The 19,453-nt window shown below is 36.8% G+C and overlaps 2 long non-coding RNA genes across 2 annotated transcripts in view; one reads left to right on the top strand and one right to left on the bottom strand.

The window, feature by feature from the left end:
- Nucleotides 1-19,453, bottom strand: part of LOC148904855 (uncharacterized) — a 210,401-nt gene that overhangs the window by 8,013 nt on the left and 182,935 nt on the right. The gene's annotated exons all lie outside the window — the stretch shown is intronic.
- Nucleotides 1,087-3,044, top strand: LOC116301132 (uncharacterized). Its single transcript, XR_004197691.2, has 4 exons — nucleotides 1,087-1,180; nucleotides 1,264-1,354; nucleotides 1,558-1,651; nucleotides 2,941-3,044. It is a non-coding gene; the product is annotated as an uncharacterized LOC116301132 (long non-coding RNA).

Here is a 19,453-nt window from a genome sequence, read left to right as displayed (position 1 = left end):
GAAATTATTTATTTACGCTGTGAACTAAGCGAATATTTTATAGAAATTCGTTTAGAAATGGTATTTTTAAATTTGTCTTTATTCAAGTCTGTAAAATACTGATTATTTATTGGAACGATATATGTTGACGATTGTACATAAAGCGTTTCTGTTTACTTTAAAATCAAACGAGTGGACCTCATTTTCACAGGATGAACTTGGAAACTTTTGAAAAAAGGAAAAACAAGTAGCAGGCTTCGAACTTCAGGCACTGTGAAGATAATTCTTCCGAAGTGTCTAGACACCCGGCACCCGGGAACTAATTTCAAAATACTAGATACCCGGGAGTTTTTGATTTTTGGGAAAAAATCGTCAAATAAACACATCTTTGCCCATTGAAAGTATTCTTACTTTATTTAGAATAGTCAAGCACTTCGGATACGATAAAAGATCTGTATTTTCGCTTTGCTGTTTTCTCAGCATAGATACGAAGGTCAATTCGAAAACACTTAGGAATATTTGCGATCAAACGAAAATACTTAGAAAAATTCGATCAAGCGAAAATATAGATCTTAATCGTTAGCAGAAGCGCTTGTCTATTCTAAATAATGTATCTAGACATTTCGTAATTCTTCCAAATTACAAAGATTCTATAAGTAAACAAACAAATTCGGTTGCGGGTTGCCTGTGTGATAAAACTTTTGTGCATGCTTTCATCTATGTTCAGTGTACGCATGCGTAAGCACGATTGTTGGACTTTTTAAAGTAGATATAATCGAGTCATATGGTCACAAGAGTCATTAGATGTGTCTACGCTTCGCGTTTGTGAACGTTTGTGAATGCGTGCATTTCAGCACGTTTACTAACAATTTTGAAGAGTTTGATTGAGAATGAAATGTTTGTTTCCTCCGAGTATACAAAAAAGTTCGCAAGTTTACTTTAGTCAGACTAAGATACTGTATCACCAAGCACAGTATGAAAGAATAAGCCTTAAAAGTTTCAAGCATGGACACTAAGTTTGCATAATCTGCATACTATTTAAGAGCATGTGTAAACGTTTTTCATTCGTGTCTATTGGTCCATCATTACAAAATAAAGAGCATTAGATCGATCTGTGTGGGTATTTACAAAGAAAAGCTGCGTCATATTCTTGAAGCGAACGTCTAGGGTGGATCAATTCATGTAGTCAGTATATAAGCAAGTAAGCAAGCAAACTTAACTTTACTCACAAAGCCTACATGAATTTGAAATGTAAAATGAGAATCGTTCTTATTTCTATGACAGTTTGCCCTCCATGGATCAGAACGCTCTTGGGACGTAGACAAATAAGGGGACTTCGTGGCAACTAAAATGGCAGCTTTTTAGAATTTTTACGGTAATTTCAATTATTTTTCGTAAAGAACGTTAAATATAATGCCCATTTTTGTATTGTTATATTTTTATGTAAAAATTAACTGTAAGATGTAAGATCATATTTCTTTTTTGTTCGGCGTTTTTGGGTGCAAACAAATTGTCGGATTTTTTTCCCGCGGCCCCCCGTTTGTGTCTGTTTGATAATTGTCATTATTACTTTATTAGCATGTGTCAATCACAGGCTCTATAAATTGCGAATACAATTTCACATCAGACCATAATTCTTCTGGAAGCACAAAAGCACAACTCATCTAACAAGGTATGTTTCCAGCTTCTTTTGCAACACCTTTCTTCGTTCTTCTCTTGCTTTTATGTCCAGAAACACCTATCAAAAGTGCATCTGTTTTCAATACTCTGTGCGTTGAATCTAATTGTTATTGGATTGTTAGCGAACAAATGAACATTTTGGACGTGCGTTTTATTGCAATAAACATTTTCTAGGATAGATTAATGAACCAGAATTTCTCACCCTTTTTTGTTTAAATAAACAACGAAATAAGGTTTAAACAAAAGTAGTTGATAAAATTCGGGATAAAATCGCATTCGCACTGAAAACTATTCTTAAAGTATATGAACTGGCTTATGCTGCTAGTAGTTCTAGTGGCTAGTCACTACTCATGCTTTTTTTCCTTTACACAAAAGCGTTTTCACACTAGTCATTCCAGAACAAGTTATTCGAATTGGTCGCCATATTTCAATTCGGTGTAGCAGATATCTGAGTTACATTTTTCAGATTTCAAACGGTCTTTTCCAGTTACCATAAAGTAAATGATTAGAAACTAGTTGATATTCAACCATTCGTAACAATTCAAAACAACTTGTATTTGTCAACCATGCATCACACCCCGTACGTACGGGGCTTTTCCGTGGGTCCGCTCAACACGCACTACCACTACATTCTATACTGACTTGCAACTTGCAACATGCAACTCTTGATCTCAAACTCAAATGTTCATTCTTTACGGTGGAAGGAAAATCGGAGAACAACCCTCGTGGCAAGTGTGAAGTTAACACATCAAACAAATTCAACTCACACATTATCCAATCTGAGCCGGGGTTCGAACCCAGACCAAACCCTATTCGGCATTGGTACGAGACAGATAGTTTTAATATATATATTTAGGCACTGCCTAAAAGCGGAGCTCTCGACACGAAAGTCACAGGTAGTCCAATTTGAATGAATCAGAAAGGTAAAAATTAGCCTGCGTCACATCCGGAATTTTCTTCGTAAATACGTTATTTACGGTGATGTGAACACGGACGGACGGTCGGACGGTCGGACGGTCGGACGGTCGGACGGTCGGACGGTCGGACGGTCGGACGGTCGGACGGTCGGACGGTCGGACGGTCGGACGGTCGGACGGTCGGACGGTCGGACGGTCGGACGGTCGGACGGTCGGACGGTCGGACGGTCGGACGGTCGGACGGTCGGACGGTCGGACGGACGGAAGTGACGTCAGCCAAGCCATGAAAAATCAACTCGATGGTTTACCATTTTTTATTAAGTACGCTACTAATTAAGTTCTGCAAAATAATTGAAATTTTTAGGACCACTTTGCAGTAAAGGAGCTTAAAGAATGGCCAAGACAATTTTGTTGATATTGGTATTGTGCATGGCCTTGGTTTTCCTGTCGAATGGCGTGGAAGGTAAGGTTGGATTTGTACATCAGTACTAGTGTAAACATATGGCCAGAAATTTCGAATGGTCCTGCGCAGTAGGTTCTCTAGACCTTAAAGACAATTCAAGCTTATGAATAAATGCAGAAAATATATAGGTACTCACAAGTTTTGTAGTTTTTTCTCGATGCTCAAGATCTTAAACTCCTCATATGATTGTCATTTTGCACGATATGTAATTGTCATATAACTGTTGTTTCGTAGAAATAAATATAAATCTTGTTTCGGTTTAAGAGCACTATTAAAGTGTCATTCTTAAGACATGACCGCCATTTGGCAAAATTTGGCACACATACCTGTGTCCATCAATTAAGAGTATATATTGGATTTTTTGAACTTAAATACCTTAAAAATCATACAGTTCCGTGTCTTTTTCACATTTTCTCCAAAAATAAATTCAAAAATCAAATAATTTCTTTCGGTTTGATGATCCTGTACTTAAGCTATCCTTCGTAGAACACCTTTCAGCTTCAACCTTCTGACAACGCAAAAGAATACCCGAAAACTTTCCTTGGCTTTATGTCATGTCTTCGGATATCAGTACTCAATTGTTCAAGGCGTTCTAGGCATATGACAGATACCAGTCTGGTAACTATAAGAAGAGAAACTCCAGGCAAAATTCGCTCGAAATACGATTTGCAACTTTCCAAAAACTAAATGTCCGATTGTTCTAAATCCCGAAGCTCTTGGTTATCATTCGCAGTTCAACCAAATATTCTTCCTCAGTGACAAAGAATACTGAACTCATTAAAGCTGCAAAAATAATATGAATTATATAAGCATTGTATTAGGTATGGAATACCTCATTTTATTGTCTTACATATGCACCACGGCAACTTACAATCAGTCTCTCTGCCTCATAAACTTTTCCCTTCAGTCCTTACTTCGATAATAGCAATATATTTTCTGCTGATTAAACTGTTCAGTACGCTATAGAATAATTTTTTCCTTATTTTTCCCTTTGCCATTTCGAACAATTAGAATACAAATTGAGGAAAGTGATTGAGCCAATAAGAATACAGGGATTTTAATATAGTGATTGATGTTCGTAACTTGATGACGTATTAAGCTCCTCCCATAGTGATCCGGAATTTCTGGTCATGAGGCAATTATAAAAAGGCGGGCAAAAAATGTTATCAAAGTACCATGTCTTATTACAGCTTGTGTTTCTACAATAAAATCCGAGCATCGAGCTTTTTATTATTTCATGCATATAAACTATAGCGTAAAATAGACCTTTTACTGATACGGCGGCCGTCTTGAATTCTATTGTTTTAAGTGAGAGATTATAGAATGCGCCGAGGCAGCAAATAGTGGAAACGTTATAGACATCACAGCTGTCAGGGTGTCTATTATTGTTTATATAAAGTTGACAACATTATCCAGCGTGAAACACATCTAAAAACCATCAATTCAATTTGCTAATAGATGGAGCATATAGATGGAGAATATGCAATTTTATGATTTCCATATATATATATACAATTCAAGCTTATGAATAAATACAGAAAATATATAGGTACTCACAGGTATTGTAGCCGTTTTTTCGCGATGCTTAAGATCTTAAACTTTTCATATGATTGTCATTTTGCAAGACACGATATGGAATTGTCATATAACAGTTGTTTCGTAGAAATAAATACAATTCTTGATTCGGTTTAAGAGTACTATATACTTGGTTGGGTCAGAATTTCTTCATATGGCTGTACTTACACACACACACACACACACACACACACACACACACACACACACACACACACACACACACACACACACATATATATATAGAGAGAGAGTGCAAGCAATTTAGGATCTCTCAAGGATACTGGTCTTCGAGTCTCGATTTTCAAAACGAGTCTCGATTTTCAAAACGTGTCTCGATTTCCAAGAACGAGTCTCGATCTCTAACGACATGTCTCGATTCCCAAAAACGTGTTTCGATTCAATTGAGGGGGCTTTAATACGAGTTCAAACCGAAATACGTACGTTATTTAAAAAAGCAAAGCCTTATATAAAAGCTATCCGCTATCCTATTATATTATATATTGAAGAGATAGAAAACGAGCGCGCTTTGAGTTATACAAGCACGCGGGAAATTGCTTGAGTCCGAGAAAAGGGATCCGAGAAAAGTACTAATCATAAAGAAAGTAAAATTAAATGTGCCATTATTTTGGCCCGCTTTTCACGTAAATTATGGAGGACTTATTTTTAAACTTGCGAAAGTTACCTCGAAGTCTTTGTTTACGAAACAAAGCTACCGCTATATCTGTTACGTTGTTGTCATTGAGTTGTTCGTAAGCCTAATAAAAACTAACTTCGAACCAAGGAAATTTCCTCAAAAGTCATAACGAAGGAAATAACGAAGATTAATTGAATAATTCCGATAGGATACAGTAAGCAAAACTTCCAAACACATAAATGTAATACTCAAAATTAAGAACCAAAACAAAAGTGATAGAGACACAATTGTTGTTAATTAAACGAAAAGACAATTGTGGTTAATTAAACGGTTCTAGCTTAAGACAAAAAAAAAAAAAAACAGAAAAAAAAAACAAAAAAAAAACAAAAAAAAAAACCATTCACAATGCTACCAATCGAATCTCAGCCGTTCGTAGCTGCATGTTCCTTAAACGTGCAGACAGGAGAGAGGAAACGAAAAAACTTAACAAATATTAAAATAAAGTTACAATCAAACGTACGAAAAATAAACTGCACTAGACGCTGAATAGAGTGTGTGCGGCCGTGTGACTCAAAACTCTTGAGATATGACTAACAATGAAACAGTCGCCATGTTGGTTGAGCAAAACTGTGAAAACTTATTCCAAACTTATGCCATACTGATACATGAAACTTTAACCATACCTTTTTTGTTTATACTGCGTTCTCGTTGCAAAAATGAGGGCGTATGTATGCATCATATTTCTATCAGTCTTGAGATAGTCATTTTTGAATTCAGGAGAAGAACGGAAGGATTGAGACGTTATATATAAAAGATATTAGATGCTCCAATTTAAAATTCAAAGACAAGAAATGCCTAATCAAATGTGTGCTGAGAAAAATGGAAATGAGGAAATATAACTCAGCACAGAAAATAAAGCCCGAAAGAAAAAAAGATAAAGCCTTTAGTCTCTTGCTTTCTTTTATATATTGTCCACAACAAGTCTGTTTGTCGTTGTTACACTTTGTTCCACTAGTCCAGCATACAAATTTCTTTTCTTTTTTCTTCTCTTTTTGCCGTCACCGCCACATTTATAGTTTTCATTTCACACATTCAGGATCATTACTAATTGTTTCTTAAATCACACGAGAGGAATACTTCCTCGATTTCCAAAAAGCCTCCTCGATCGTCCCTCGTCCATTAAAACCCCCTCGATTGAATCGAGACTCGTTTTTGGGAATCGAGACATGTCGTTAGAGATCGAGACTCGTTCATGGAAATCGAGACACGTTTTGAAAATCGAGACTCGTTTTGAAAATCGAGACTCGAAGACCAGTATCCTTGAGAGATCCGAGATCGAGACTCGTTCATGGAAATCGAGACACGTTTTGAAAATCGAGACTCGTTTTGAAAATCGAGACTCGAAGACCAGTATCCTTGAGAGATCCGAGCTCTGCTAAGGATAATTTATATGTGCCTATAAATGCTCACAAGACGACTTGTAGGGTATCTGGTTCATTATTATACCAAATGCAATATACACCTAATTGGAAAAACGTTGTCGGGTTCAAAAAAGGTTATATCATCAAAGCTAAGACCGAAGGGGAGCATGGAAAGACAAACAATTATGCTAATTTCATGCGTATTGCAGTTTTCCCTTCCTGTGCACATTTTATGCATCATGGCTTTGGTATGTTGTTAATCTAGGGCGACCGACTTTGCTCTACTGTGCATTTTTACATGTCTATATGCAAATATGATACACATTTCGGAGTACTCAAAATCCTTTTCGCTCTTCGCTTCGATGATATGACCTTCTCGAACCCGACTACGTTTTTTCAATTAGGTGTATATCGGATGTATATACATTTTTTGTCGTTCGTGATTTCCTTATCTTTCTCACACATGAAAACAGATGAAAACTGGTGAAATCGAATCTCAAAATCTAGCAAATTTAAGTTTTCAAGCTTCTCGAAAAGTAGGTAAGGCTTATATGAAAGGAATAAAAATATTTTAATGAAGAATTAGGATCAGAAAACTATTTTTTAACTGATGACAATTAAAACATTTCACCATGCGGAGTATTTAACGGAGAGTTGGTCTCCTGAAGCGAATCAAACATCTTTTGCCTAAATTCGCTAGACTCTTGTATTTCAACAACTTGGTCCTACCGCTTTTTGATTATGGTGATATTGTTTGGGGAGATAAAGATAATATCACGCTTATGGAATCTCTTCAAACCCTGCACAACAAAGCGGCCAAGATCATCCTGGATCGACCTCCATACTCCTCAGCATCTGATGCTCGGAAAGAACTTAATTGGATGGAACTCAGTAAGCGCAGATACTACCATCGATGTTTATATATATTCAAATGTAAAAACAGATTATTATCATCAAATCTAAAGCTGAATAAGCTCAATGAGCATGGCTACAACACGAGGCATGGAAGCGAGTTTCGCTTACCACGACCCAAAACTAACTGGTGAAAACAAACAATGCAGTTTCAAGCCATGAAAGACTGGAACAATCTGAGTGACACTCTTAAACAATGTTCTAATATCAACCATTTTAAATCGAATTTCTTTTAAACCTGTAAACCTAAATAATTTGAACTTTTCATCTTTTACAATTATTTTACATACTAGTAATAGTGATGTTGACTTTTCAGTAACGAGCTGGTTTCGATATTCAACCTCCAAATTCTCTTTTTGCATATTATTGTCAAAATATCTTATTTATCAGGACCTTCTTGAAAATCACATTTATAAGTGAAGAAGCTTCCTGTTAAAATATGAATGTAAATAAATAAATGAATAAGTTGCGGTGAATCTCCTCTGAGGTAGTTGTGTAGACTATATTATGCCCTTTCGAATGACGCCGTTTTTGGAAAAAAATATATTAATGATTAGCCATACGACAATGCGTATTTTATTTCTAAGTCAGTATCTAGGTCCAAGTCGACAAGTAGGTAAGTTATTGAAAAGTTATTCAAAAGGTTTTGCGATTGTGCGGTAAATTAAGGCAATTGCCAGACTCAGCTGGCTGATAGTATGTTAGGCCAATCTTGCCGCACAACTTGCACTTAGACTTTCTTCGCGAAGGCGCGACAGACAGAATTATATTATTCTCTTGACTGAACCAATTGTGTACCAAGAATCTGAAGTTTCGTGAAAATCAGATCAATTTTTAAGCGAACTGGAAGACAATATTGTAAAAAACAACTGTTAGAAAATGTTTAACGAAATCTAAATAAAAAAGCCCCAAAACAAGGAAAAAGTTGTCAGCCAATTAGATTGCGAGATATCTGACACAGACTGAAGACGTGACTAAATCAAAACTGACACGAGATTTCCGGACACTACCTTCTACTACATGTGCTAAATTCAGGAATATACGAGTATTTTGACGCGATAACAGCGAGTTAAAAAAAATTGTTAAATTTACTTGCAATTATGTTGGAGTCATACCGCAAATAGAGATTTATCAACGCACAGAGAATTAAAAAGAGCAAGCATCAGTTTTTCGATAACTTGTTCTGGACCTAAAGCAAGATAGAGAAAAAATAAGCTGAAAACATACCTTGATGTAGAAGACGTACTTTCGTGCTTCCAGAAGAATTATGGTCTGATGTGTGCAACGAAATTCGCCAATATTTATAGTTACTTGTTATTGACACATGCAAATAAGATAATTCTCATAATAACAATCAAACAAAGCGTCGTCGCATCACAGTAGGCGCCAACCACGCTCAACTGAACTCAAATTTGTTTTGGAAAATATTTCACAATCATTCATGATAGGGTTCAAAACCTTCAAGGTCATGTTCGTCATGAATGAATTTATTAAGTTTCTAGAAGAGTTTCTAGAAGAGACAAAAGGGTGTTCTCATCCATTGGGGGCAAACTGCCATAAAACGAGACCTATATCTTCATTTTGGAATTCAAAACAATATTGGGTTTGTGATCAAACCCTGTTTACATGGGAGGATGATCGATCCTAGCTCTAGGATCTTCCTGGCAGGCGAAATAACTTTTGCGTTTAGTTTACATGAGAACAGTACGAAGCGAAAGGGCCGTAATTACTCACATTCACACCACAGAAGTCCCAAGATAAATATCCCTTAGCCCTAGTATGCAAGTTATCTCTCCTTTTTCGTTTACATGTGTTTTGCTAGAGTCAAACACAATCCTAGTACTAGGATCTTCTTATCTTTCAGACAGGAAGATCCTAGCACCCGAAAGAAGTCCGCAGATTCCCATGTAAACGCAATGCAATAAATGTATGCAGATAGGATGATTCGCCTGCGTGGAAGATCCTAGCCGCATAGGATCATCCTCATTCCATGTACTTCATCAACTCAGTCTTTTACAAGAACAATTTCACATAATCGACTTTTTACATGAAAACGAGCTTGAGACATGCGAATGAAACAAACTCAGTTCTTTTAAATCCGTTTATTCAATTATAATTCAGAGGCCGAACCGATAGAATAGCCTGTGGCAAGTTAAAGAAGTAAAGAACTCGTTGAGGCGACAGACTATTCTTTATTTTTCAAGCGTGTCTTTGGGAAATGCCTTTGAGAGAATCTAATATACACGCTTCGGTGAATACGTTCAATTCTGAAGTTATAATCGAAGTTATAAAAGACAGTTTATTTGAGTAATAATTAGAGGCTAAACAGAGAGACAAGAAGAGAACTCGACCATTTTGCTTTAACTCTATTTCTGAAGTTCGTGCAAGATAAAACAATAGGTAAACAAACATTGTAGGGAATGTGAATTCCATTTTGTTTTTCAGCATAATTAATGGAGTGGAATGGTTTGGAAACTCTATAGAACAAAGCTGTTGTTTTGCGTTTGACGTTGAACCGTACCATCACGTGATACTGACCCTGCACAATGAACCAAAGCAAGTATGGCTGAAAATACTCATTTCCTTATTATTTTCATGTATGAACATTTTGAAAGTGAAAACTTTCATTGGATGACCACAGACCATGCGAATAAATATTTACGTGCAGATGCAGTTAAGTTACTAGATGATAAATAAGAAAGCATGAGAAAAGGCAATTTCCTTTTTAATAAACAATTAGTATTAATCATAGTAATTAACAAATAATAAGTATTTTAGAACGTTTTTTCAGGATTATAAACTTCTATATTCCTGAATACTATGAACAGGCGGAGCAACGTTTCTTTCTCTGTGCAGGGTCAGCGTCATATAACGTCGAATATATAAAGTCGAACAAAAACCTAGAACAAGAGGTTTCCCAACCATTCCGCTCCAATAACTATGTTTTCAGAGAATGCGTGCGTGTAATTTCCCTTAACAGGGGCGGATCCGGGGGGAGGGGAAGCAAGGATTGCGCACCCCTCCCTGGTTCGACTTTGTGCCCCTACTTCGAACCAACACTGTTTTTTCCCTTTGATTCTAAGGGGTTCACCCCTCAGAGGTTAACATTGCGCAATGCGCAGCATATGCACCCCTCCCTGAACAAAATCCTGGACCGCTCATGCTTAACACTATTATTTTGTCCATGCCGTGCTTCATTTTGCTTCGCTTTCGTTAAGGCCTGCGGGATACAAGACGTTCAACATGCTTGCTTTGATTAGCATAAAAAGGAGTTTCCATTCCGTACAAGTTTGGGGTCACCTATTGTTTTAGCTTGCCTTCCAAAATAGCGTTTAAAAGCAAAGAGTTATAATCGAAGTTTAATGAAAGTTCCTTTAAGTAAGAATTAGAGGCCGAACAGAGAGACAAGAAGAGAACGAGTTACAGAGAAGTGGCTAGTGATGCGCAAGACAAGAAGCGCATATATAGATAGTTGTGCAGTCAGGCAGCATGGATACATTCCGAGAAACCGACTAATTTCCAAGACCAAATCGAAAAGAAACAAATGTCATGAAAATGAAGAATTTATATTTCATTCGATCATCAGTTTTGTACTTTTTTCGGTTATTTGAATAGACCTATTTGCTTCGGGTTTGTTATTTTGAAAGAGAGGGCATCCAAGATTGACTAAATATAGCCTAGCATGTTATGACGGAGTGAAATTACTCAGGCGAGCGACTATTCCTTATTTTTCAAGCATGTGTTTGGGAAATGTCATTTTTCAAGCGTGTCCGTTGGGAAATGTCTTTGAATTTTTTTAATACGCTGAATACGTTCAATTCAAAAGTCATAATCGACTGTGGTGGATTTAGGGGGGGGGGGTTCATTGGGTGCAAATGACCCCCCACCCCCCCCCCCCCACCGGCTGGTACCTTGGATTTTTTATATATTTTTTACGTTAAACTGAACTAACTCATGAGATTTAATATGAAATGGGATTGGTGGATAGGTTATCCTTATCAGGAGTGCCCCTAGGCCAGTGATGTGCCTCATGGGAAAAATGATGATGCAAGAGAACGTTATTGTTGTGCCTAGATTTGCAAAAATGACCCCCCCCCCCCCCCTTCTCTTAAAGTCATGGATCCGCCACTGATCGAAATTGAAAGACAGTTTATTTGAGTAACTCGACCTTTTTGCTTTAACACTATTTTTGAAGTTCGTGCAAGATTAAACAATAATAAGTGAAAACAAACATTGTGCAGAATGTGAATTCCGTTTTGTTTTTCAGTGAATGGATGCGTGTAAATAATTTCCCTTAACACTATTATTTTGTCCATACCGTGATTCGTATTGCTTCGCTTTTGTTAAGGCCTGTTGGATACAAGACGTTCAACATGCTTGTTTTGATAAGTACATTACAATACAATATATTTTATTTACATTCTTTTTTACATTTTTAAAATACTAAGCTTCTCATTACAAATTTTTCTTTTCTCATATTTTTGTTATTAGTTAATTTTTATGAATGTCAGTGTCTAATTTAACACTTAGTTTTCGAGTTAGACACTGTAAGTATAAAAAGGATTTTCCATTCCGTACATTTTTGAGGGCATTCAAGATTGACTAAATATAGCCTAGCATGTTATGACGGAGCGAAATCGCTCAGGCGTGAGCGACTATTCTTTATTTTTCAAGCGTGTCTTTGGGAAATGTCTTTTAATCTTTTGAATACGCTGAATACTGTCAATTCACAAGTTATAATCGAAGTTGAAAGACAGTTTATTAAGTGATAAATAGAGGCTGGAAAGAGAGACAAGAAAAGATTTTTAAAAAAAGTTTTGAATTTTAGCAACCAACGAAAACTAAGATGCGTATGTAGACATGATTTGCGACAAGCGTTACGCGTCACACCGTATATAACAGATTGCAACCAACAGGGCTGTCAACTCTCCCGGATAAACCGGGAGTCTCCAGATTTTGGAACGTGTCTCCCGGTCTCCAGATTAGAGTATCAAATCTCCCGGATAATCCCCGAAGCTGACCATTCCTTGTCTTGTGAGACTAGACTTTCACAACCATAAAATTCCAATTATTTCATGTTGTTTGTGTTATTTTATATCGCTAACAAAATCAAAACGTTCCTCATGAACTGTTCTTGCAAGCAGGCCATTGTAATATAAGCGATAATCTGATTGGTCAGAAATAAACCAATCGCATCAAATGTTACAAAGCGAAAGACGTCTTTTCGCGCGCTTTTTGACGCGCTGTGACGTCATGTCCCTTCCCTATCAATTCTCCAGATTTGAATATCTTGGGGATTGACAGCCCTGAACCAAGGCTTCATTAAATATACAAATTTTGAATGATTCTCACAAACATTATTTAAAAAGCGTCATTATATACTTAAGGTTCCCTTAATACTTGTAAATTTGATGTCTCATAATGGCTAGTGTTTAGTATTAAAAATTAAAACAAATACATTCAAAAGGCTGGGGTGACGTCACAGTCAGCAATGTAATGGAAGTATAAGCCTTTATAACTTAGAGACGCAACATTCAAATGAAGAAATATTTCACCATTCAACTATTCATTTTATGTACAATCAATATGCTGAAGGTATTGTATCAGGAATTAAGTGCACTTTTACAGTAAGGAACTTTAGTATCGATCATAAAGGCGATCCACAAAACGGATCATCAAAAAGGAACATGTAAAATGCTCGTGCCTTTCTTAAAAACTCATTCAATTTATTATTTATTTATTTATTAGCTTTTACTCACAACAAATTAAAGATATTACAAAAATACAAGAAGATGTAACGTCATAATGTATGCAACCGGCCACAAAGATAGTGTGACACTTTAACTCATCGCGTGACATCTAACCTTTAGGAGTATTATGTGACAAGAAGAGACTCGTGCCTCACAGAATTTTGGGGCTGAATTTAGGTACAAGAAGGAGAAAACCCACCCTTTTTGCATTGGATTCTGGGATTGATTTTAGGGACAAAATAGAGTTCGTGTTCAGTCTTTTTTGAATTTCGGAAAGGCGAATTATATCGAGTGCTGATCACTAACAAAACTGAAAATGAAAACTGAATTATAGTCGGTGTTTTCACAGGTAGCCCAAGCTTGGTTTCTGTGGTGTAATGTTATAAGGAAATGTATGGGGATTCATCAAAAATATCAATAAAATCCTTGAAACGTGAAATAAAGCCTCGAACTTTTACCCGATCATTGAGAAATAGCACTTATTTCGCTCTGCGTGGTTATTTTTCGAATTTAGCTCGTTTTAAGATTTTTTTCCCAACCAGTAAGAAATATTTATTTATATTATTTCTTACTGGTTGTGATAAAAAGCTTAAAACGGGCTAAATTCAAAAAATAACCACACAGAGCGAAAGAAGTTTATTTCTCAATGATCGGGTAAAATTTCGAGGCTTTATTTCACGTTTTAATGATTTTATTGAAGTTTTTGATGAATCCCCATACATTTCCTTATAACATTACACCACAGAAACCAAGCTTGGGCTACCTGTGGTGTTTTGAGTGGATAATGCAACTAAAAGCATGGAGCTAACAAAGTTTAGGCATTTTTCTTTCGGAAACTAAATAACGAACATGTTCAAAACCATTTTTCACGCTTTTCTCTTTTTTGAGTAGAGAAATTGCGATTTTTATCTGACTCGCCCCAGTCTCCACTCAGAAAAGCTTCAGTTTTCGACTATTTGGAGATGTTTTTTCAAGATAAATCAAAACCGAGAATGGTGACCCCCATTTTTTATTTCAGATTTTTGATAAATGCGATGCTCGTCATTATATATCAAAATATGAAGGAAAGTTTATTGGATATATTTTGAAATATTTTGATGGGAATAGTTGAAATGTGCAAATTTTGGACATTCGTAGAGGCGCACATACCTGCATTTTCACTAATAGTTCAAGAATCATAGTCGTCCACTGACTTTGATGGATTTAATATTATAGATTATTTAGTAAACTTCGACTAATAATTAGGTTTTGTTATATGAAAGTACTTTTAACTGTGAATAAAGGTTCTTGATTACAGTTCCAGTTGCTGCCGTATTTCACTATAAAACCCATGAATTGACATATTTGGAGAGCATCTTGGGAAAAAACGAGAAAGGTGACCCCATCTTTTTATTGCAGTTTTTAAATGTCCATAACATAATAAATGTCCATGCAAAGTTTCAGGACAAAGTTATTGAGAAGATTTCTTTCAAGGGAATTACCTTAATTAATATAAGCCAGAGGCTACCAAAACTGGATTTTAGAATTAGTCGATTTTTGCGGAGAAAAGAGAACACCAGAGAAGCCTGAAAACTGAACATCCTCAAAGCAGACGAGAGAGAACCAACGAAGCAACTGAACTTTACTCGCATACGTCGCCGAGTCCAGAAATGGAACCCCGGTCGCATCGGTGAGAGGTGAGAGGTGAGAGCTCGATCTCACAGCACTACGCCACCCGTGCTTCCCAAAGTATCCAAACGTTTGTTATAAGCATCTATACGTCATTATCAATAGGTGTGGTAATCTGACTATCAGGTCTTGACACAAGTATTTTAGGGGGAACTGTGTCCGACGCCTGTACAGAGAGTCGTCCTCGACAAGAAAGACGCGGTAGCTGCTTGGATTCTGTTGCAGGCGACGACGACTCGAATCTCGTTCCATTCACCTCTCTAGAATTTGGTGTTGTAATATTTCTCAAATTTGGGCAAGAGTTCGAGTTTAAATGAGAGTCTGAAAAATCTTGAGGGTCAATATTTCTTCTCTTTTGTACTTTGTTTTGGTTCTTCCTTTTAGAAATATTAGGCAACCATTCACAAGAAATTGCCTTTTTATCTTGGTTTTCTCGTGAAAAGAAACACGTCCGCTGTTGATAAAATTGTTTTTCAGCTGTAGCAGATGACATTCTTTTATCCTTTCCGCTAGTAGCGGCTTTCATGTCTTCAAGCTTTGGCAAAGAACTTGAATGCAATTCTAAACGTCTAAAATCTTTGCTCCCACTATCTGATAGCTTTTTTAGGTCGTTCCAAGAGCTTGCTTTGCTTTTTAAGGTTTTGTTTGCACTTTCTTCTATTTGGTTAGCCAGTGAAGCTTGTTTTCTTGCTCCAGTAGCTTGGAAAAGTTTTAAATTGTTATGACCATCGATAGGAAGCGAATGTCGATGCTGATAGAGTCTGTTGAGTTTAATACTGGATTTATCGCGCTCAAGAGTCGAATCAAGCCCGGTATCACGTCCCATAGACATCGAAGCATTTCTTGTTGCAAAAGAAAGCACCGTCGGACTGGATTGTCTTCGTTTATCATCGTTAAAACGTCGCAAAATATCTTCTTCGTCGTCGTATTTAGAATTTCCTTTAAAGCTTAGTGTTTTTAGAAATTGTTGCCGAGAAAATTCCAAAGACTTCACAGCTTTAGCGCTTTGTTTATCGTAGAACTCTAAGTTTCTATTGAGCAACATGTCTTCACACTTATTCCTCGCCAAGGCGACATTTCCAGTCTCGCTGTGGTACTTTATATTTTTGTCACTATATTTTTTAGGCGTATTCTTCTTGTCGGCCATGTCGAAAAACAGTTTTCTGCTTATGTGCAAGTGTTTTACTATACTCCTTTATTATAGTCAAGTCAAGGCACAGTTTAGTAGCGTAGGATAAACACTACTTCCAGTGACACTGTGAATTATAGCTAATTAACTTGTTCCATAAAGTACGAAAAAATCACACCTCTTTTGTTTTCTTCTTCCGCAAGACAAAGACACCTTCGCTTAATTAACTTTTTAATTTCTTTGCTCTGATAAAACTCACTTTTATATAATTAATTAACAGAAAAGTCAATAGTCTACTCCATTGAATTCAAATGATGTCTCATTTAGAAATAAAATAAATAGAGGAAGATAGAGTAAGTCTTGCAGCTGCATGCCTGCGTGTAAAAGAATCATAAAATGAATGAGCAGTTTGTTAGAACTATAAACAGTCGAAAAAAGATTTTAGGTGAAAATCGTACTCTGATATCAGTATCGTGTAATATGTTTTTACGATGTAGAAACCAACTCTGTACATTTGGTGAAAATAAATAGTAGAAATACGAAAATAAGCAGTCAACAAACAGTTTATAAAAAGCCGAACTATAAAATATAACTCGAAACAAAGATTCAAACAAAACAAAAGAAAGTTAAGTAAAAAGAAAGGAAAAGAAAAGAAAAGAAAGAAGAGAGAAAAAGAACGAAAGAAAGAAATAAAATTCAAAAAAGAAAAAAATTGACCATAGCGCTTAAATTAGCTAGAGGTGCTGTGCATGCAGCCTACAGTCATATAACTAGTTTTATTGATTCTCCGTATCGGCTACGCGGCCTAGCACGGAATGCTCTACGCAAGCAATGACTTCCACCGTTTCTAGACATTGACAAAGTGGTTCTGGTGTAAAAATGCACCTCATTTAAATACTTTATTATTTTTTTGATGGAAAGATTAATCTAAAGTTCTAGCACTGAGAATACATAGCTATATTGCGTCATTTATTATCACTACCAGAATCCTTTACACACTTTATTTTGTTCAGTTAATTAGCACCAATTGTATTATCATTATCTTGAGGAAATACAAATTTGAATAAACAGAAGAAAATTCGCGAAGCATTAATGATTTTAATATTATAAACTGTATTTTGGTAGTTGTAGTAAAATGACGCCATCATGCAAAAGGCTTATTGTCTTTCGACACGGAAACCCAAACGAAACGAAATTTCTTACCGACTGACCAAAAAAGCAATCTACCACCGTCCCCAGCCTATGTTTTTCTTGACCAATGCCGGTACTCTTGGCGCATGCGTGCACTTAAGACCGAAAAATGAGACACAAATAAGAACGAAAAAACTGCAAAATGGAGAGCGGCTGAACACAATCTAAAAGCTAAACAGAACTACTAATAGTGCTTTCTTGTCTTGTATGCGTCCCTAAAATACTAGACTCTCCAATGCAAGACAAAAATGTATGTTATAGTCAGTTTTGATTCATGTTAAAGCCTGGAGCCTTCAGTCAAGCTCCACATCATTGTCCTTCTTTCGCCTTATTACATGATTTTCTCCAATAAAAGCATTCACAGCCAAGGTCAAGTGACCATGCTTCAACGGTGATACAAAAGAAGTTGGTTTAGGACGTGGTTTGAGTACTGCTTCAACGGGGTTCATAGCCTCTGTTGAAAGACCTCGTCGTCTTATCTGTCTTTCTGCGGAGTCACTGAGTTCACTGCCATACCTCGCATCGTCAGATGTATCCTCTTCATCTCCTTCCCTTATCTTGTGCGTATTCGCCGTCTTCTCTTGAATAACTCGTTGAATTGACGCTTGACGGTGGGATAGCTCTGGCATATAGATTTGCGTTCGTGCTATCCGCATTGGAAATTGCATGTATTCTTGAAGCCACGTTTTCAAGAAATTCCACTGGAAGTTGAATGAAGCTATCAGCTGTTACTGAGCTCGTATTTAAAGGCTCATAAAGATGGAATCTTTTTAAAATCTTCAGAGTAAAATAAGCCGCCATGGCCAACATCGTAGACAACAAGAATGGAGTGGCAAGACATGCGAGGAGAATTACTGTAGAAAAAAGCAGCACCCCTCCTTGAAAGGCCGTCAAAACAAAGACTCCAAAGATAAACGTTCCAGTTAAAAAGGCTACGAATGTAGTGACTGGCAGTGCACTTGCTGTCAGGAATGTCCCAATAAACAAGGAAGTCAAAGGATTACATCTGGCTGTGGTTTCTAGACGACGAAATGCATCAGAATTTCTCAAGTCATTGATTCTTGTAGTAAATGGTCCTATGAAAGATCCCCGCGGTGTATCTCGGCCTAGCCTACGGTCAGATGCCATTTTTTTCAGCAAAAGTAAAGTTTTTAAAGCTCTATAGTTTTCAAGTTTTGAGGCAAATTTCAAAATGATGGAGTGTTTGAATGCATTTCTGTTATATGTTTTCGTACGCGGTCATCGTGAGGAACGAGCGTGTTGCGACGCGCGTGATTCAAACGTTCGGTTCGAATGCGCGCGCTCCAAACAAGTAATAGCAACCTGTTTAGCAAGATGAGTGATATAACGCGCGCTCTGATTGGTTGAAAACCTTTGAGCTATTTCCCCATGAGCTGCACGGTTCATCTTTTCTTGAATCTAGCTATATTATAAATCAATTAGACATGGGCGCGCGACTTTCTGTTGCTTAATTGATAATTAGCCTTTACCTATGAATTCTAACAGGGGACTGGAACCAAGTAATGGGGTTACGTTTTCTGGAACACTTATTATACTCATACGTTTTAAAATAATAATAAAATAAATAAATAAATCACTTTATTTAAGTGTCTAGTCGTTCTAGCGCTTTCGCACTAATTGGGAACACTTTTCGCCCACACGCACTACCACTACATTTGATATTATATGCACACAACGCTCAACTCGCATGTTGATTTTTACGGAGGGAGGGAACCAGAGAACCCGGAGAAAACCCTCGTAGCTTAGGGGAGAACAACACATCAAACAAACTCAATTCACATGTGAAGACCGCAGGGCTTGAACCAGCGATCCGACCCGTTGGACTCTCAGCGGTGAAGAAGACGCGTTAGCCGCGAACGCCACCCATGCTACCCATTTCTGGAAGAACTAGCCGTACGTCTGCCAATTTTTGATTTAATTTTGAGTCATAGACAAAAATTTTCAAATAATTCCATTGAAAGAAATTTTGCCAATAATTTTGTCCTGAAACTTTGCATGGACATTAAATATGTTATGGACATTTAAAAACTACAATAAAAAGATGGGGTCACCATACTCGTTTTTTTTTTTTTTTTTTTTTTTTTTTTTGCTAGTTGCTCTCCAATTATGT

This window comes from Actinia tenebrosa, unplaced genomic scaffold, assembly GCF_029948245.1.
Source record: "Actinia tenebrosa isolate PJP-AT-01 unplaced genomic scaffold, QUT_ActTen_1.0 PGA_scaffold9__36_contigs__length_13948895, whole genome shotgun sequence".
Classification (NCBI taxonomy): Eukaryota; Metazoa; Cnidaria; class Anthozoa; order Actiniaria; family Actiniidae; genus Actinia; species Actinia tenebrosa.
This window is presented reverse-complemented; position numbering and strand designations above follow the sequence as displayed.